At 40.3% G+C, this 21,429-nt stretch overlaps 1 protein-coding gene across 2 annotated transcripts in view; it reads left to right on the plus strand.

Moving 5' to 3' along the window:
• PPM1H (protein phosphatase, Mg2+/Mn2+ dependent 1H) overlaps positions 1 to 21,429 on the plus strand; it is a 130,767-nt gene that overhangs the window by 36,615 nt on the left and 72,723 nt on the right. The window lies entirely within an intron of this gene.

Genomic DNA, 21,429 nt, shown 5'->3' on the forward strand with positions numbered 1-21,429 from the left:
CATAAAGCTCTTCATGGTAGAACAGATGTAAATCTTGGTCGAAAATACAGTTTGACTTGCTGTGGTTGCTAAAGTAAAATGGCATCTCTGTCAGTTCAAATCAGTCTGTAGCTGCATTCAGAAGCTTCTCCTGCCCTGTGTTTTGATGACTCATATGCCATCTTCATGTTCACTGCAGAATTCCGTGAGGACTCTTAAGGTTTGGACATGCTTAGAATAAAATGTGTACCAAGGAGGTAGCCTGCCCAGGGTTTGTCACACAAACTCCTTCTTCACCTGCATCCCTGCAATGACCCACCCAATTCCTGCACGACCCATACAGTTTAGTGAAGGGTTGTGCTGTTATCTTTTGAGGTCCCTTGAACTCAACTGGGAGTTGAGCATCACAAGAACTCTTCATGTCCTTGGTGGTGCAGTACCTTTTGTGTAATAGATGTCCTGAGGTCAGGTTGGTTCAAAGTAAAGGTCTAGGGTTAAAATACATTTATTTGATTCACCACAGGAAAAGGTTGTTTTCAAAGTTGTAAAAAGGTGACACATCAAAATGTATTTTCAGAGTTATGCTTAGTTGGTTTTTCTGTTTGTTTTTGTTTGGGTTTTTGAGTCGTAAGATCCTTTCTTACTTATTTCATCGTGTTAAATAGCTTGTGACAGTGACTGAGCCCCACAGTTGGGCTCACATATCCCAAAGAGTTGCTAAAGCTGCATCTTCCTTTTGCATCCTTTCAGGTAATGTCTTTCTGAAGGCACTTCGGTGGGACCTGGTCAGAACAGCTGCTGAGTTATTTTCCTCTCCCTGCCTAAAACATGAGGAATGTCCTGACTTTCCAACCTAATTTCTTTTACTAGACATTGGCCTGTTATCTTGTGGGAGATGAAGCAATTTCTCCATGTCCTTAGACTCTTGACAAAAGTTTCTGTTGAGTATCTCACCTTGCACATATCCCATCATGGTCCTCAGATGCTTACAAGGCACATTGTACATTTAATGTGGTCAGCACCTATTATATTTTAATAGTGTGGAATGAAAAACAGTATATTAGAGGTGGAGAAAGATTATGTATTTAATCTAAGATGAATATATGAAATTCAGTGCCTATGGCTCTTTGTGAGTATCATATAAAACCATGTGTGTTGCTGTAGAGCAGAATTTCAGTCTTAGCATTGAGTAACATTTCATCTTCCTGTCATGTGCAGTGGTAGTTTTGAAAAGAGGAAGAGGATATTCTTAGATAATCTAAAGAGTATTTTTAAAAATTGTTAGTGTGAAAAAAGTGCAGAACTCTCATGCAACTTTTATTTAGTGAGTTGTACAAATATGTTTTCAGTTGGGCAATATTTCTATTTAATTGAGGTACAAGACAGAGTTTGTACTTGTTCAGAACTATGTCACATCATGCTGAATTTGTGGTAGTACTGGTTGTAGCTATGTGCGGACATCAGATTCTGATTAAAACCTTTGTAAGCTTTCAGTGGAGCTGAAAGTAAAGCATGGAAACTTTGTGTTTTGGGCATTATCTCTATTATGTTGCATTGGAATTACAGTGCAGTTTTATATGATTCTTCATTCAGTAGCTATCTACTGGGTAAAGCCTCATGGTTTCCCCTGGTTCCTAAAAGCAAACAAACAGAACTCCCTAAAACTCGCCACAAAGAAACCAACTCGCTGTTCCTGTTGATCTCTATAGTCTGGTCTGTAATAACTGTACTTCTTTTTTTATGTCATCCTTTTCATTGTTCTGGTCAATTATTTACTCTGTTTTCTACACAAGATCTGTGCAAGTGTTCTGTGTACGCCTCCTTACTTGGCTGAAAATAGTCAATGGGTTTCAAAGTTTTACATTTATTACTTCTCTTGTGGAAATACTGACTGTAGAGAATGCTTATTGGTGTAATACTCAGCAGATATCAGATGCTGTAGATGTCACATATCTTTCAGTTCTGGGGTTTTCATGGCACTTTAGGTTTTGGGGTTTCATCAGTACATCCTTTTGGTGAGAGATTGTTGCTTTGGCTCTCTTGATGAAAGGCAGATGCAGGTTTAGTTTCATTTGTTCAAATTCATTAGCTTGCAAAATGGCAGGCCACTTGCCATGTCTCCTTGACTCAATCACCTCTCCTGGAAATTGAAAAGTACCCTCTGAAATAAGCAGCTGCTTAAAGTGAGGACCAAGCAAGAAAGCAAAAAAGACTCTCTAATCGCTTCAGTGTCTCCTCTCTCAAATTTGCTTTTTCCTACAGGTATTGAAGAATTTCCCCTTAAAATAATTGAAAATCAATTAATATGAAAGTTGCACGCAAGAAATCTTGTATGGCACAGGATAGCTCTCTTATAACCATATCTGATTTCTCTGCTGCTGCAGAGTTCAGCTTTCAGCCTGTGTTTTGCTGAGTAGAGAAGCCACTTCAAGGTACACATCAATCACGTGCAGAATGTGGTTGGCAGAAGGCTAACCTGGTAAATGCTTTGTGGCCAGGGCAGCCTGCAGCTTTAGTGCAAGCTGTAAAACCTGCCTGCAAAGCCAGGATGAGGCTGTTTACTTGCACAAAGCATCTGCACTGGGCTGAGATTCTAGCATGTGCACCATTTTTTCTGGACTGTAAACTAGGATATGAGATAGCATTTGGGACAAGGGTGCAATAAATTTGAGCCTTAAGTTTCAGCCTGAAAAAAAAAAGAATAACCAGACCCAAATCTAGAGCTTTCTTTTCTGTCATCTTTAATTTCTGTTTCTTCGTGCACCTCTCTCTGCTCTTGGAGTCCTTGATCAGTACTGAGTTCGTGTTATTGATAGTCTAGTTCAATTCTCACATGCTGAGATCTCACTGGAGCAACCCAGGTGTTTTCTGTTGCTGAATGCAGCTGTGGAGAAGGAACTTTACTGACAATACACGGAAGTTGTAGTTTCACCTCCTGAAACCAGGTTAGGGCAGTACTCCAAGGAGGAACAACAGTGTTAAACCACTTCTTCCTTAATTCCGTCTTCCTGTGGTACATGCAAACATTACTGTACAAAAAGAAAAAGACAACAAAGTGGCAAGCTGTTATGTTATCCTAGCATAAATTTTCAGGCAATGAAAAGGAGGCTTTTGTATTTGCTGACACTTGTACTTAAAGGTCTTAGGAGCCCTTACTGGGAGCAGGACTCTTCTTGTGACTGGCTAATCTGGAGGCTCCTGATGCAGTTTTTGCCCATTTTTGCCAAGATTGTAAACTGGAAATTTGTCTGAAGTGGAAGCAACTTTCTCAAAACCTCACAACCTGTGTGTGAGAAATTAGGGAATAGATACAGATTTCTAAACCAAATGTAGCAACATACTTGCACTGATCCTTTGTGCCTTGATGAGAGAGGGAGAAGTTTCCAAAACTCCCCTGGAAAAACTGGTGTTATCCAGCTTATGTTGTTTTAAGACAAGCTGCCTGCCTGTGTTCTCCACCAGAGGAACTCTTCTGTAGCGTGCCTCAGGACAGTGTGGCGTCTGTGGCACAGCCCTGTTAGCAGTTGATTTGGGGTTGGTCACTGGAGGCTGGTTTGGCTGTGAGTGGGGAGGGGGGCTGCAGGCAGCTGGTGGAGAGACCACAGGCACAGTAAATCCTATTGGGGATGATGGCAAAGACACCTGGAGGGTGATCAAGCCTCAGCTGCCTGTTTGCTTGGCTGATGAGTTGGGTTCACAAGACTCTTTATGAAGGCTTATTGCCTAAGCTGAATCGTGAGCCTTTGATTCAACATAGCTTCTTCTTGATTTGCTAAAAGGATAAAAGACTGACATATGGGCTTTTATTGGCCTAAAAATTGCAGTTTATCTGATTCAATACCTGAGTTATCTCTTCTGCTGAGGCAAAAAATGCAGTTGCCTTAGGCAACCAATATGTTCAGTGTGATTGCAGGCTGTGATTGGTAAACCTCTGTGGGTTTGACTGATATGACATAGAAAATGGTGTTGCCTTTTTTCAGTGCAGTGCTGCTTGCAAATACATATTAATTTTGCTGATTTTATCCTTCTTTACCAATGTTTGTTAAGAACATCTGCCATCTCCTAATAAATGAGATACTGAGTGGGAGCTTTCCCTTTTTTAAAAATAGTGCTAATATTGGCTTCTACTGCATTAGAATCTCTCCTGAGTCTGCAGGTAGAGCTGGATAATGAAAAAGTTTGCTGTAATTCTTTCTTCCCTTGGCTTACCTACTGCAGCTGATAGTCAGATGTGAAGAAGGCAAGGGGGGAGAGAAGGAAGGACTGCATAAAACCAGCCCTATGTCATTCCTGGGGTGCAGAGTACAAACTCCCTGTTTGGAGAGATGGGAACACAGCTCAGTTAACATCTTGGGGATGTGGAACTATAGGCAGGAAAAGCAGTTGCTTTTCCAGCCTTACTCTAAGTTGGTGTTTAAGTTTCTTGCAGACATAAGTCCAGTTGGGCACTAGGGTCACTTGGGAGGGCAGGTGTTGATTCTGTCAGCCCTTTGCCTAGGGGTGATCTTTTCTGAGGTGCTCAACTGTCCCTATAAAATGGGATTGCTTGAACCTGCTGTTAATGTTGAACTTGAAATTATTTTTAGTTACAGTTGGGAGAAAGTAAACTTGTAAATGGCTAAGTAACTGTATATGAAGAAACGAAAATTGTTTTTCTTGGTTACTTGTAGGAAAAATACTTCAAATGTAGACTTAAGTATCTCATGTCTCGTTTGTTGCTTTTGAGACTACTAAAAGTTTAATCCACAGTTCTCAGCAGTTTCAGTTGCAGAATCATCCATTATGGTGATGTGTGAATGCTGAGTTGTGGAGCTGGTTTTCCTGGTCTTGAAAGTAGCAAATCCTGTGTTTGGTATTTGGGAAAATGCTGTTGAGTGAGTATCAGCACCCTGTCACTGGGGGCACCAGCTTAGGATGCCAGAGGATGTGGGTGCTCTCCTCCACTGGAGAGCCAAGCCCCAGTTTTGCCTTCCAACTCTTCTCCTGACTTGATTTCACCAACAAACCTGCTGGAAATAGGAGCAGGCAGTGGCCATCCAGCTCAGAAGATACATTTGTGTAGAAGAATGCTGAACTGCCTGTCTGCAGGTGTTAGCACAGGCAAAGGAAACTCCATGGACTATAAAGCAGCCTTGCTAGCTGAAGTCAGAAGAGAGGTGGGGTGTTTGGATTTAGAATAAGGGCATACTTTTCTATCCCCTGACTTGGGCTGTGTAACCTTTGTGTAGGTGAACAAGGCTGTTTCTTAGTTTGGAAAAAAAAAGGTTTTTTACAGTTCTGTCTCACCTGAGAGATGTAAAGAAAGAGATTACATTCTGATTAATAATATGTATTTGAAAAGTAATGGAGGCATAGCTGTTGTCAAATATAAAATTCAGATTTAGAGATGTAGTTCTAAATCAAAAACTGTGATTAAACACTTGAAGGACTATTACTGTTAATTGCTAGGGTGCTGATAGATGGCTTCAGTCTATATAACTTAGTTTTCACTTCAAGACAACTGTAGAACATGCAGGGGGAAAACATAATGTAACTTTCTCTCCTTACACATAATGTGTTATCAGATGCATTCATCTGTCACTTTTCTCTCCCCAAATAAGCATTCCTCATGCTGTTTGTCCTCCTTTCTGTGCTGGGATTATGTCAGAAAGCTCTATTTAGAGCGTGATTTTACTTCAGCAAAATGGGTTTGCATAAGCTGTGCTGCATTTTATCTGACTGGGCAGATTTTGCTGCCGTGCCCATTCCCACTGAAACATTGCTTCCCAGTGGAAATCCCTGTAGATGTCATCAGTCAAGCTCATCTGAGGTGCAGGAACAAAGCTGGTGGGGGACTGACCCCAAGATGCTCCTATAGGAGCCTCATACTGTGACAAATATCTTGGAGTTGTTTGTGCTTGCTGGCTGTGTCCTCTGGTGTTCACCACCTTCACTCAGCAGCAAATAGAAACAAAGCTGCACTCTGATTTTATATGTGGGAGGTAGTTGAAATATATTCTGAAGTCAGGAATAAATTGGCATATTCTAATGAGCAGCACCTCTGCCTGTTTCCTGCATCCTGCACTCATCAGCACAGCAGGAATATATTGTAGGCTCTAGGCCTGCAAGGCTGGGAGATAGCTACAAATAAGCTACAATAGCCAAAGGGAAACATTTCGTTTCTGGTTTTGTTTACATAGTATTCTATGCATTTGCTCATTTACAGAATTGCCCATGCTAGTTTGTGGATTTTTATTATTTTTATTCAGCTCCCAAAGGCTTGGAACCTTCATTATTCTTGTAATCTGCCAAAGCTGGAAAGAAAAGCTGCTTGTTGCATTAGGCTGTTTCAGGCTTCTGTGCAGCTTTTGACTTGCTTTTGAAGATACAAAGAGCTATGAGTATCATCAGAATGTCTGAAGGGTGAGGAATGAGCATGACACAGAGATGTCTCCAGCTCTGTTCATATCTCTGAGCTCTGGCTTGTTTCCATTAACTTCTGACCAAAGTGATCGTGCTTAAGAGCATGCCCACCTCCTTACTTGACAAGATGGATAGTCTGTTTCCTCACAGAGTGACAAGATAGCTCTTTCTCTGATTAAACAGACATTATCAAATAGATTGAAAGCAAAGGTGGTCTCCTTATTTTTGAAAGAACAATTCTTCAGGTAGATAAGCTTAGTAGAGTTGCAGTGTATTTTGGAGACCTAACATAGATGGGGTTGAGGAGTGTTCACCTCATGGCATGCACCCAAATGATATGCAAAACAGCCCCACAGACTGGATCTTAGTTTGACTGTATTATCCCTTGAGTCTCATAAAAGCCTACAGAGTAGTGGTTATGCAGGGAATATTCTTAGACCAAACAAGCTGGGTGTGATCCCCATCCCTCCCTGCTTCCTTGGGCTCCTAATGAAGTGATGCTGCCTTTGTTACAGAAGATAACCAGTTCTCTTAGTGTTTTGAAGACACTTTGTTAAGGAAAAAGCCTGAGATGATTTAAATAGTTTGGGGAATATTGTTCTCATGTCCAAACAATGTATTTCTTTGTTAATATGTAGTAAAAATGATCAGTCTTACCTTAATCAAGACAATTTTGAAGGTCTGTGTACTATTGAGGACTAACTATAACAGTGCTTTTGTTTCATTTTTTTATTGTGATATGTAAAGCCCAGCTGTGAAGGCCACTGTGGAGTCATAGACAGATAAAAATGCTGGAAGCACAGAAGTATAATGGATACAATAATTGTAGTGCTCTTTGCACTAATTATTGAGGCCATTCAAAATGTAATTGGGCACAAAGTTTCATAGCCAGAGAAAAAAATTCTACTGAATGTTTGAGTTGGGTTCAAAGCATACCATATCCTAAGAAAATATTAGTGGGGGTATACTTCACAGCACATTGTACCATTATCTGTTGGCTGATGAAGGAAACAGCAAAAAAAAAAGGTTTACAGTGATGCCAATTACCAGCTAGAAAATCAGAGGAGTGAAAGTGAGGAAACCCATAGGCTGACACAAAGACAGTTTAACAAGGAGAGCAAAAGTTGCACATGCAAGCAAAGCAAAACAAGGAATTTTAAAGGACTGCTTCCCATGGGCAGGCAGGTGCTCAGCCATCTCCAGTAGAGCAGGGCCCCATCCCATGTTATGGTTCCTGGGGAAGGCAAATTACATCGGATGTCCCCCACCTTCTTTCCCTCAATTTATATACTGGGCATGATGGCACATGGTCTGGAACATCTGTTTGGCCAGTTTGGGTCACCTGTCCTGGCTGTGCCTCCTCCCAGCCTCCCAGGCACCCCAAGTCCCTTCCCCAGAATGACAGTACAGGAAGCAGAAAAGGCCTTGGCTCCATGTAAAAAACTCTCAGCAATAATGAAAAAAAAATTATCTCTATTATCAGTCCTGTATTCAGCACAAACCCAAAACATAGCCCCAAAATTATCTCTTTCCCCACCAAAACCATCATAATTAGGCATTTAGATTGTTTTTCCCTTTCTGTGTACTTAAGTTTGTGCTGGCAGGCAGGAGATAAATCAGGGGTGGGGAAGTACTGTTGCCATAGAGGTAAGAAAATAGAGTGCAGTGAAGTTTTTGTGTGCATATATAAATGGGAAAGATGGCATACTTATTTCTTAATCCTCTGGCCCCACATTGATGTCTTTATGGCAAAAATGCATTTTATATTCAATGGCTAGTTATGGTCTAAAAAGTGCAGTAAATCCAGAAGACTGGGCAAAGTTTCATGCATGTGGAAATGAGAGGATTAAGCCATTTTAGTAATTTTTTTTGCTGTAATTGAAGAAAACCTTTTATTAAGCAGAAATACTGCTTGCAAAAAAACAACAACAAAAAAGCAACATGCAATTTTCCTTCAGCATCCAGCCTCCTGGAAAAACCTCTTCCCTTCATAAAAGGGAAAAGAAGTTCCAACCAGAATAACTTTCACAAGAAGGGAAGGAATCACACAGAGAGACACACATTTATCTAAGTTCAAGTGATAAAATGTGATTAACTGGGACTGGAGCAGCCATTGAGGTTGGAGCAGCCACCACATACACTAGAAGACCATGAAGCAGGAAGGGGACCATTCTTTTGGCATTTCCTTGGAGGCGTCTGGTCCCAGTACTACGGCAGGAGAGTAACATTCCGTTAAAAATGTTCAGTAAAATATGTAAATAGCTCTGCTTGCTGCCTGCTGTCTGCTCCAAAATGCTACCTTGGAGTTCTGACACATCAGGGACAGAACAGCTATGCTAAGGCCATTCTGAAGATGCTTCAGAAAAATGATTTCTGTTTTGTTCCAGTTTATGAATGGGACCAGATCCTAAGGACTATGGGCAGGTTGGAAGGTTGGCATCTTTCTTTCCTGTTGGCACCACCATCCTCCAGTGGGTAGGGGAGCAGGAAGACAGAGTTGCTGCTGTTGTCTACTGCAGGCTGGTTTCTTTGCAGACCTAAATGGGCAGCTTGCTCACTCCTGAGTGTGTAATGCTGCTCTGGAGGAGGTCAGTCAGTGTGCCTTCACTCTGGTGCCCTTCTTTCCCTTGTTTCATCCTGAGATGCCACACAATTGTTAATTTATGTGTTAACAGAGAGCGTGTGTAACAGCAGGTAATGTGTCAGGAGACACCTTTGCTCCTGCTGCAGCCACTCTCCATTCTGTGGAAGAACCTATTTCTTCTGTCCAGAAACACATTACTCCAAATTGCTTCTCTGTAAGACTGAATTTTGTGCTTACTGATATAGTCAGCATTTCAGAGGAATTGCAATTTTTTTGCTTGTCTTTTTTTTTTCTCTTCCCAGTAGGGGAAGACTCCTCTGTGTTTCAAACCTTTCTTTTCTAATTGCTGTGCTGATTACTCCTGTATTCTGTGGGGCATTTCATTTCAACACTCTGAGATTGCATTTCTTAATCATTGCATAGTAAATAAAATGTGTCCTAATCAAATAAGTTTATCCTTGTTTAAAATATACGTATGGGAGATTATATATAAAAAAATGTGTGTGTGTTTGTGCAAGTCTCCAAAGCATAAAGGAAGTATGGTGCTTTAACTGGTTCAGGAAATACTAATTTTGTACAGTAGGTGGTGTGATTGTATTTTGTGACTATTTGAGTCTTTGGAGTAAAGAATCTCCTTTTTCTCGAGTGAAGAATTACCCCTACCCTTGAAACACACACTCTGATGAGAAAAGATTGGTATTCTGAGCTGATTGATGGGTAAATGAAGGAAAATTATATTGATATCAGTTAAAAGTATGAGACAGCCTGTGCACTGCTTTGAAGATCATGCATCAGCTCTTTGGGGCTTTTCTTTTTTTTGTTTTTTCTGTGGCAGTTTAACAGCCATCACTCAATGCTGCTGGAGGTGTTTTGTCCTTGGAAAATGATTTGCAAATCCTTTACTGCCACTGGTTGATCATTTTGAATTTGATCAATAATCTGAGAGCAGATTATTGATTGTTTCTCTATTGGCAGTGTTGGCCTCTAAGAGCTATCCACCTTTTTGTGCCTACCTAAATATAAAAGTATGTAGGTAGGTTTAATATCTAAATATAGCAATAATAGTTTTTCTTTTCAGTCACCAGAAGAAATTGGTGGATACATTTCTATGTGTGTGGAGTATGGACTGAGATAAGTCTGTGTTGACATCCCTTTCAGTATTAATTTCTGACATCTCCCTCCTTCAGAAGAGGATAAATTCTTTTTCTGAACAAGTCTCTGAGCTTGGCTTCAGTTGTGGGTGGGACTTTTTCCCTTTCCCTGCTATGCTAGAGAATATGCAGCTCTCAGCCCCTTTCCGTGCTGCCAACTTTCTGTTCCACTGAAGTTACTTCTGGCTCCAGTCCCAGTATTTGTGGGGAACAATAGATCCTATTTTAGCCTATACAGATTTAATTGCTGTGAATAAGATTGACAATTATCTCCTTTTGAGTCTCAAAATCCCACCAGCTGTTTCAGATGCATTTAAATAGTTACACCACGCTAAACTCACATATTACATCAGTAGCTACAATGCCAATATGTCCTTTATTTTAAAAGTAATGTTTGCTGCATTTATTTCTGTTTCTTCTGCTTTGCTTTAAACCTAATTGTCTGCCTTGGGTGGCATTATTAGTCATACCAAAGGACATACATATAAAAGATGCATTTTGAGGAAAATGCATTTCAAATAGCAAAAAAACTTATTGAAAGACAAGTTGATGGCCTTCTTTGTTTTTGTGGGGTGTTTGCTTGGTTTTTTTGTTTGTTTGGGGGGGTTTTGTTTGTATGTTTGCTTTGTTCCCTCCACCCTCATAAGCTCAGGCATGTAAGTGGGAATCATCTGACTGCGTGCTGACAACCTGCTGTGTCAGTGTCTAGGCTCAGCTTTGTCACCCGCCAAGAGGAAGACACGTTTCATGCTATGTAAACAACTAAAATAGGTCAGATGAATCATGCCCCCAGATGTCTTCTTTCTCTTTAGCTAATCACCCAGACTTAATAAGCAGACTTAGCTGTCTGCACCATAGACATCTGACTAGATCTCACCTCTGGGGACCACACTTGTCACAACAGTTGCGTGTGGGTGACTAGACACATGTAGACACGTAAGAAGATTAAAAGTACTTGGAAGTACTTTTTCTTGATGCAGAGCCAATGCCAAGGTGAAGGTGCTCTGGGCTCATCTTCTTGAAAGCAATGACAAACTTGAGTGGATTTTCCCAGGAAAGAGATGTATCAGTATTTGATGTTCACAGTCATATACTGCTGAACTGGGGTGCACCATCTCTTTCTCATTACTCGCTTCCGAGGCTCCTAAGCTTCATAGCTTCATAGCTTTCTTTTTCAGAAATGTTAGTCAGGACTTCTCCTCCCTATTATCTGCTGATTCTACCTTCATGTTGTCTCTTCAGTCTTGTTGTAGAAATATATTGATTTTTTTTTTTTATAATTTCATTACACAGGTGTCCCTGTGGGGTAGCACACTGGCATATGAAGGTGGAGATTGCTTATATTGGGAAAGCCAAGAGAGGGGATACTTGAAGTTTGCCTTTCACCCTTTGCCTGAGAAGTTGTCCATTCCTAATTTTGCAGGTTATTCAATTGCTGAATTCTGTGGGTTTTCTTTTCAGTCTGAACACATTGTTTAGTATTTATTTAGAATCTTGTCTAGGGGTGTATAAATTCAAACATCCAATTTCACTCTTTGCCTTCATGCATATTTCACATTTGTGCAGCTTATAATTTCTGGAAACTAGTTGTTCCTTGGTGTAGCAGGATGCAGGGACACTCTAATATTTATTATTTCCTGATACGTATTTTTACAGATCTTAACACAATTTTAATTTCCCAGTGGTCTGAGAGGCATGGAGAAGTTTACATGGAAGTTGCAGTAGTCAATTGGTTCCGGTGTTGACTTTGTTCTTGTTGAGACGTCTCTGGAAATGCATGTGCCTTTGGTCACACTGTGCAAGGTCAGGGCTGCTTAGGTTTGTGCCAGTCCATGCCATCTCCTCTAGACCTCTTTGGGCACAAGTGATTCTCCTTAGTTACAGAGCTTTCTAAAATATTCAATGTTGGCCCTGCTTACTGTGTTTGTGCAAACTATTTGCCAGTCTGTAGGCTTCCCAGTGGGCCTGTTGCGTGTACAAGTAAAAACTTGGATTGAGGCTTTTTAGGGGCTTGTGCTATTGACTTTGGAAAGGATAGGGTTTGTAGTGGAGGCAGATTGCACAGCACAAGTAGGAGAAATGTGTGCTGGAGAAGCGTGACCTTCCAGACTTCACAGGGTGTCAGTGAGCTGTTCCTGCTCAGGGCCAGTTCCTGTGCACACATCAGGGAAGGCAGGCCTCTTGCTTTGTGCTTTGCTCCCTCTGCATTCCCATGTGGACAAGGTCCTGGACAACCTGTTCTAGGTGACCCTGCTGGAGCAGGGGGTTTGGGCCAGATGACCTCCAGAGGACACTTCCAAGCTCATCTTTTCTGTGATTCTCTGATTTTGCACCTTCCAAAACTTCTTAACCTTGTCAAGCCTCCTCTGCTTCTGGGTGGGAGCACACCTCTTCATCCCACCCCCTGCAAGGACAGGAGGAGCCTTTGGGGAAAATTTACCCTGAGGCTGTGGCATACTATGTTAGCAGGTGTTGTGCAGACCTCAGAGCTTCAGTAGCTTCCCTCTGGATAAAGGGAGCAGATGGGGCTGGAAAGGACAGCCTTGTCTCCAAACAGTGTGCATGCACACACACCCACACTCACACAGAACCAGGTACTCATTTGCTCACTGCTATTTGCCTCCTCTTGGGTAGAAATTCTGCATTTGGCTGTCATTCTTCTTTTACCTGCACTGATTTTAACAGGATTTCTGTGTTGACTTTCACTATGAATTAACATTGCACCTGGAAATTTTCATCTGTATGGCTGAACAACTGGGCAAAGATATTAATCACTTTGAATTATATTACATGAAAAATAAGTGTTTTCAATGACGTACTGTTTTATTGAATTTTGTATAAGGTGCATGAGAATCACCACAGGTTTTTCTTTAGATGTGTTCATGTGTATGTATGTGTGTATAAAATATATGTCAAAGTACTGCAAAATTTTCTTAATCCTGTTTTGCTTTAATTACTGTGACTTTTTATACTTTAAATTTAGGACAGCTAATTTTGGAATTGTTTGTTAGCCCCAAGAGGAATAAAGGAATGATCACTACAAATGTTTAGATGAATCATGGTCTATCAAGATTAAGGGAGCTGCCATTTTTCTGTAGTCTTTTATTTCAGGCTCAGGATTGCTGACATTTCATTGGTTTGCATTTAGCTTCTCTTTTAACAGCTTTAAAGATGAGGTCTAGGAATGCAATTTTAGTAACAGAAGAAAAGACTGGGTTTTGAGGCACATTTCTATGGCAAAGAGTCACTGGAGTGTTTTTTGCACATGGCCCCTTCCTGCACATTTGCCAGCTAATGGTTCTCCCAGAGGAAAAGTGATGGATGTAAAACTCCAGCAGCAGGGTGTATTTTTTCTTTAATTATTAAAAATTACCAGCATATGAGTGGCTCTGAATGAATTTCCTACTTGTGATAATAAAGCTGTACATAATGTTTTCTCTCTTTCTTTTTCCTCCCCCTTGCCTTGCATACGTGTGCTTCCATACATATAAATTTCTATAATGACTTTTAAGAATAAATTAGCAGATTGTTTTCTTTCAGGTTGGGGGGGCTTCAAGTACCTGCTGCAGTAGAGGGATATTGTGAAAAAGGCCTTAGTGTGTATCTGTGGAAATGTGTACCTTCTCTGTCACACTTGCAGAGATTATCTTGGGGCTAAATTCAGTTGACAGCTGTATAAAAGGGATTAGTACTGTCACCACTCATCTCTTGGGGTTAACTTTCACACATGCTAAATATGAGAGATAATTTTTTTAAAAGCTTGGACCAGTTTTGCATAAGCCATTTATCTTGATTTCTCTTAACCCTGAAGCTGAGACTGCAGTCTACAGCATCAGTCTATAGATGTGGGATTTACTGCATTACTTTAAGCACATAATTTGCTTCACTGTAAGCATAAGGAGAACTTTTATTTGCATATAATTGGCATTTCTGTAAGGAAGAGAGTATTTATTTTAGATGTGCTTTCAAAAGTTGAACTTTGGGAAGGAAACTGGGGAGGAGGAGGAGGTAGTCTTTTGTTTTCTTCATGCATCCTTGTCATGTGCATACCGTCATTTAAAAATCTAAAAGAAAATAAAACTATGAGGCCAATTCAAATTGAGCTTTTGGTTGGGGTTTGGTGTAGTGCTGAGCTTGTAGACAGAGTGAATATTTCTGAAACCCAGATGCCCCTTGCTGTAGCAAGTAGCGGCAGGCTGCTTTTCCTTACCTTTTCATCATTTTAACTAGAATGATTTCTATATTTGTCACATAACTCTGTGGGGACAACTGAGCCTCAAATGCAGCCATTCTGTCAGACTGTGTCTCAGCTGTGGTGCTGTCCTTATGGGGGATGTCTTTATTAAGACTTTATTCAGCCTCACATGCAGAAGGTGGTGTACAGCTCATGGGAACCAACATGGAAGTGGCTGCTTTTCCTTTGCATTAGAGGGGAAGGAATGGGAGAACTTTGGTTCCCATCTTGGATGTGAGCTCTAGGATAGATGCAAAGATGTTTCTCATCTAAAAGCAGCTCATAACCAGTATCCAATGATGTGTTTCTTGGTGTGCAGTCAAAAATGAAGCACTGCTCATCAGTGAACTTCCAGGATCACCCCTAAAGGCTATGACAGTGAAATCACATGTGATAAAATGATGGTGAACAAAATAAAAAAAGATGCTATCAGGGTGTGATTTCTTTAGATTGAACCAGGTGCCTCAGCTTCAAGAGCTGTCAGTCCTAATGTGCAAAGTCACAGGTACTATTCACACATGGCTAATGAGACATGATAAAGGATATTCCTGTAGAAAGGGTCCATTTCTTTTCACTACTATTTAGGGGTTTCTTAATGCTTTCTGCTTCAATTTGAAGCTGAAAACTTATCACACCAGCCAAAGCTGGTAAGCATTAACAACATAATGATGTTATAATGTAGTAACATAATGAGGCAACATAATGTTATAACATAATAGCATAAGGTAAGCTTTATCTGCAGCAAAAATCTAGAAAAATCTAATAATGCATAAAAATCTCAGAGTTTTTGTGCAAATATGTTTATCTGGAGGCTGACTTGACCAGATTGGATGTGCTTTATTCATAGAAGAAGCATAACTTTTAGAACTTTCAAGGCAACTTCCTCCTGAATATCATGGAAATAAGTTCAGGCCCATTTTCCCCAGATTAGCAGGATTTGAGAATTTAACTGTTGGAGAGAAAAAGAAAAAGGTCCAAGTGCATTAGTGGGAACTGGACTAGAAGGACACTGATCAGCACACAGTTGTTTATTCCCATTGTCTTCTGGATCTCTTGCTTATATTTCAGCAAGTGTTCACAGCCAGGAAAAGCTGCTTTAAATATAAAATGGACGATGAGCAGTCTGACCTGGCATTCTTTTCAATTTCACTATCCTTTGTGGGAAATAAGTGGTGGTTCTCTTGCAGTGTCAAATTAATTAATTAAGAGGTTTTGCAATCTCTTCTTACCCCATTCTGGTAGCTAGTACAGAAGGAGTGAGGAAGAAGAATTTGGCAAGTAGTATTTCCAGCTGTGGCTGAGACCGCTCAGCTCTGAAGTGAGATCATGCTTAACCACCTTTGTATCCCACTGGCTTGGCTCAGCATCTGCTTGGGGCTCCCTTGGTTTTCTTCTGCAATACCTGTATGCTAATTATCAAAAAGAGCTGCCTCCCCCTGTGTAGTGGTCATAGAGCCTGCACATTCCTGCAGTGACCTACAGCTGTTTTGTTCCTTGTAGTCACTTAGTATTTAATCTTTTTTTTGGAAAGGATAGTTGGATGGTGTGCTGCATTGTAGCATTTTGGGAAGTCCATACAAATAACATCAGAGTGGACTTCCCTTCCAAGATGTCCTTGACTTCAGCCCTAAGACAAACTGTGTTACCAAGTTATGGTCATTACACTGAACTTGTGGTGAATTTCCATAAATGCTATTCTGCTTTTATACTTTGCCTATTTTAATCCCATCTTTAGTTCTTATTAGCTTTATAGGTGTCATGGCTTCTAGCTGGGCCTCAAAGTGAGCTTGGTCTAGTGTATACTAGTGTAATTGCTGGTAGGAGAAACCATATTTTCACAGCACATCATTGCAAGATTTCATGGCTAAATATTCACTTCTTCCTTGGTTAATAAAATGAAAGTTTTATTTAGCCCCGTGGATTTAGAGATCTGATTCAGGTCTGGCTTCAGTTTCTGCCTGCAGTGGACAATGCTAGTGAGTGCTTTGGTTTTGATGTGCACAGTGTGACAGTTACAGTCATGAATAAATGGAACTGTTTAGGCTGCTTGAAAAGCTGCCTTTCATCTGAGGGAGGAGGTGAACAGCTAGAAGGAAATCTCTTTCAAGTTGATTCCCAGTGCAGAAATAAATCTCCTGTGGGTGAAAGGGAGGAAACAGACACCTACCTGGAAATCTAAGACTGTAAGTGAGATGTCACAGAAAAAAGCAGCAGCATCCACTCACATGCTTATCCATTAAGGGGGGTGAAAAAAAGAAAGGTGTCAGGGGAAAGTAAAGCCAGCAATACTTTTATGAAAGTTGTATTTTTATGATATCTTTAATCATCATTCTAAGACTGTTGAAATTATAACACACAACTGTTAGGAATGTATTGTCTGTTGTCTGTATGTATGGTATTCATTCATCTGGGTTACTTCTGTGTTATTGGTTGGGTTGGATGCAAGCTGGTGTCACGTAGCTGTGGAGTGGTGTGTGTGGGTGCCACAGCTGGAAAGAGGAGAGGTTGGCTGTAGCTCCTGTGAGGGGGGAGAGAAGGGCTTTGTGCTTCCTGCTCAATTGATTCATTCAGAGTCAAAACAAATGCAGGTGTCCACTGCTAGTCTGAAACCCCAGAGGAGGGTAGAATTGAAAATTGCAGTGTACAACAAGCTGCCTATGGAAATATCCTTTTATTTCTAGCTCTTTTTTTCTTGCTAACCCTTAGGAGCTTTTGCATTTTTATGGGATTAATATTTGTGGAGCAAATGAGCACACGTTCCCCGAGTAAAAACGTGGTTCAGGGCATGTTACAAGCAATGTTCCTTCACTGCAACTGATAGACTGTTTGAAGCTTTTGTTGTGGGCTATATTTTGCTCCAAGTGGGTAAGGCAACTGCAATAGGGATTTTTTTTTTTTTTTTGCGGGTAAAACTTTACTGTTACAGCACAGCAAACTTTATTGTTACAGCACAGCTTAGAATTTTGGCTGATCACAATTTAATATAATATCAAAGAGCATGTTATAGAAGAGAATAAAACACCCAAAGAGTATATACTGGTACTGATGCCAAAAAAAAAAAAAAAAAAGAGGTATGAATAGAAATGCTTCATAAGACTGAAGCTTTTATTTCTAGTTTGTGTTTGCTTTATTTTTAGTTTGTGTTTGCTTGTGGTTTGGTTTCGATTGTTTTGGGGGTTTTTTTTTTAAACTATCAAAGCCTGTTTTGGATGTGTTTACCAGGCCTGTTCTGGTTCTCTTAAGATAAACTTCAGATTTTGCAGTGATCATGACACAGAACTTTGAGCTCTGCTTGCTGAGAGAAGAATAGAAGCACAGTGTGACCTTCATTTCCATCCAGTCAGATGGGCATTGGGGTCTCATGAGATACCAAGAAAATCCTGATTGTGAGCCAAACAAACTAGGTGGCCCCTATCTGGTGGATTTGCTTTTAGCTGAGGGCATGTTTAAGATTAGGAAACACTGAAGTATCCATCAAGATTTGATGCAGGTACTTTGGCTGTGACCAAAGCCCACCACCTGACTGTGCAGGCTTCAGGAAGCTCCTGTTCGGAAAGCGGGATAGGTTTTACTAGCACCACTGTACCTCAAACTGAACATTGGAATTATTTAATTATTACTGAGAAATGTGTTTGACACAGTACAGACAGCGAATTCTGTAAAAGGAGGGGCTTCTCATCTAGATACATAATTTGGTTGAATGTTGCAAAAGTTTGGATAGGAGATGCATGGGTATTGGGGGAGAGGAGGGAAAGAATGGAAAGGAGTTGATCATCAATAATCAGAGTCTTGAGAAATTTGGAGAGAGAACAATAAGAGGAATTCACTTGAAGATGTGTGTTTAAGTAAGCTAGAGAATTATGTAGGCCTCACTTTTCTTTTAATTAATTTTCAACTTTTTTTCTCTGGATTATTATTAGTATTAATGGTAAAATGAAATTGAAATTATTGGAGCTGTTTCATGTAATTTTGTTCACTTTACAGGTGGAAAAATTATATTTTGAGTTAGACAGAAAATACACAGGGGCAATCTTTGGAAGATGAGGTACTTCATCAGTGGAAGAAGGGGCAGATTTTCCATAAAAAATTTCAGAGGTCTAATTAAGGACCTTTTGGTGATATGAATATCTTGTTAGTTCTGCTTTGTTATTTGTATAAGCAGCTTAGATGTGATTTTTGCTCTGATAAGTTGCAGTGTGGGAGAGCAGGGAGGAAAGACAACAGTGAAATCAGCATTGGAAAGCTGGTTGAAAGAATCGCCTGGAGGAGGGATTTAGGAAACTGCAGAAAGAAAAGGATTTCAAAAGTCAGCAAAGACAGAGCTGTTTGAAGTTGAGTAGAAGCTGTTTGAAGTTGAGTAGATGTTACCAGCTTTTGTGCTTGGCATCAGGCACCAGCACATAGCTCAAGATTTGAAATCTAAAATCACAGGGCTTCACTGCAGCAGTTTTCCAGGATTTGCCTGTGAGGTGGGATGTGGGAGTAGAAGAGTGCCTGTGTCAGGAGTGGAGCAGCTTTTTGTATCTAGACCCTGTGTTACCTGGGAGGATCCATAAGCACCATTTTGACATGTTAAATTCAGGTATTCACAAGGAATAAAATACACTTAATCCTCTGATGAAGAAAGAAAAAGTGGAATTCTGGGAGATATAATTGATTTCTTGGATTAAATGTATTGTTCAGAGCCCATTCCTCCCTCCTCAATACACTGGCACCACAAATCCCATGTCTACTCAGTATTCAGTCTTGCCAGGTTCCTTTTGATAATATCCTTTTCTAGCAAGGTGCTTCGTACACAATTTTAACTCCAGGTGTTGTGTGATAGCTGATTGCCAAGCCAATCTCTTGGGTCACTTTGTTCTCATGGTCTTTCTAATGTATTCAGTGCATTGAAAAATTTTCTTTGTAAGAGCCTTAAAATTGATAATATTGTGCATAACTTGACATGTCATTAAGCATCAGAACATCTTCTGCCATAGTCTTAAAGTCCAGCATTAAGGTCAGAAACCCGGGCAACTCCAAGAGTTCAATGACTTTCATAGGGAGCAAGCAGCGGTGTTTGTAAGGAGTAACTTTTGTCTCTTACTTGTCTTCTGCTTCTTTTTTAAAATGGGATTGAAAACAGCAGCATCAGTAAGGAGACTGGTCAGATAAACTAAGCATTGATTAGTTCCTGATGTGGTAAAACTGCACTTTCTCTGCTGGTGCAGTATTTTAGTCATGTTTGTAGCATTTCAAACTGAACAGGTCTTGATCAACTGATTTAAATGCTTTGGGATTATGATTTTGTCATGTATGTTGTATGTTTTGTCCTCCCCCCAGACATTTTTTCCCCATTTTTGAATATATGCTTCTACTTTTCCTCATGTCAAGAAAATAAGAATTTTCAGACTGGAAGCTTATTGCATCTATATTTGATCTGCAATTGCCAAAGGTTAAGCACTACAGGGGATGAGTGGTTAAACTGCTCACAAGTGCCTTGCAGCTAATTGCTCCTTCATCTCTGCTCTCTATGTGTTTTGCAAAATAATTTTATCCACAATTAGTGTTTATTTACAAGACATGCAAACAAATGGTGGTACTGTGCATACAGATGGGCTGCAAAGTGTAGCATTTAGCACTGTAAGGAAACTTCCCATTTCTGAAAATAGTTAAGTGCAGTGAACCTATATTTTCTTTTTTTAAAAGATGTTTTTTTCTTTTCAGAGGCAGGAATACTCATTTGTGTGTCACAGCATCATACTGCACCTTGAAAGTGAAAAAAATTTATTCCCTTTAAGCAAGGCTGATACAGACTTGACATTTCAGCAAGAGCGAGCAAGCTGGGGTTCCCTGCAAGCCTTCCTTTGGTTTTTGTTTTCATTTCAACAACTTTTAGCAAGTATTTTCCTATTGTGTAAAGTTTTACCGTAATGAAAATTACGGTAAATTACTTCTTGATCTTAGAGGTCAATGAATGTTTTGATCTTGCCATCAGGGTCATGATACGCCTTCAAGCTGTTTTTGTTTCTGGGGAGGCAGCAGTTATTTCTAAAGACATGGTGCACCTGATGTGAAACTCGGTGCTTATCCAGCAGTGGAAATGCTGTCTCTGAGTATCAGTCTTACTGACCCCAACTTCACAGTGGGTGGAGGGTGTTTGTGGGAGAAGATGTGCTTCCATCAAAGTCACAGTGTCTTTGCTTGGTTGGAACAAGATGTCGTCCCGTCTTGCATGGGTTTTCCCTGTGTGAACCCAGGACTCTCGACCGATGCAAAATTGGTCAATTTGTGATGAGATTCTCATGTAGAAAGTAGAAAATGTGTTTGGGCTTGACTGTTCTGAGATTGCTGATGGTAACCCCACAGCATTTTGGATAACACAGACTTCTGATTAAGGTTATAAAAACTTGTTGGTGGAATAGCTGTTTATTTCAGCCGCATCACTGATCAAAGGAAGGAAGCTGTGGTACAAGTCTCAGGATATCTTTGGCTGTTAAAAGCTTGTACTGAGCTCTTAGTTTTGCATGCCTGCAGCTCTTAGTGCAAATCATCTGTTTTCTACAGGGCTGGTGGAACAGATGGTTTGAGGTAGGCTTCTAGGGACAGGGGGTTATGTTGTGCAGTACCAGAGGGATGTGTTTAGTATGCATCACTGTATCACTGTGGTACAAGCAAGCTTGACTTGCCTGTCGGAGACAAAGTTTTTTCCCTTGTATTTCTGTCACAGCATTTCTAATATATGCTGTTTGAACAGACTGCCTTTAGCAGTAACAGCTTTGTAGATTTATAGCAGGTATTTTGTTTGTGCAAAGACTTGGTATCTGACAGAATACACACTCTTAGCCAGCAGATTCATTATTTACAGCAGAGATGCTGACAGGTAGAAAAGGAAATGGGGGTCTCATGTTTCAACTGGGAGGCATATGTGTTATCAACTTCATCCATAAAGTAGTCTCTTTTTAAAATAAGTGTGGTATGCCTAGGGGTGAAATACGCTTATGGCACCATTAGTTCTTATTCACATAGTTCTGCAGAAAATGCTTGTTGTGCCATGTGTATGTGTACAGAAATAAAAGGTATGCCTGTGTGTATGGTTG

The sequence above is a fragment of the Zonotrichia albicollis genome, chromosome 4, assembly GCF_047830755.1.
Source record: "Zonotrichia albicollis isolate bZonAlb1 chromosome 4, bZonAlb1.hap1, whole genome shotgun sequence".
Lineage (NCBI taxonomy): Eukaryota > Metazoa > Chordata > Aves > Passeriformes > Passerellidae > Zonotrichia > Zonotrichia albicollis.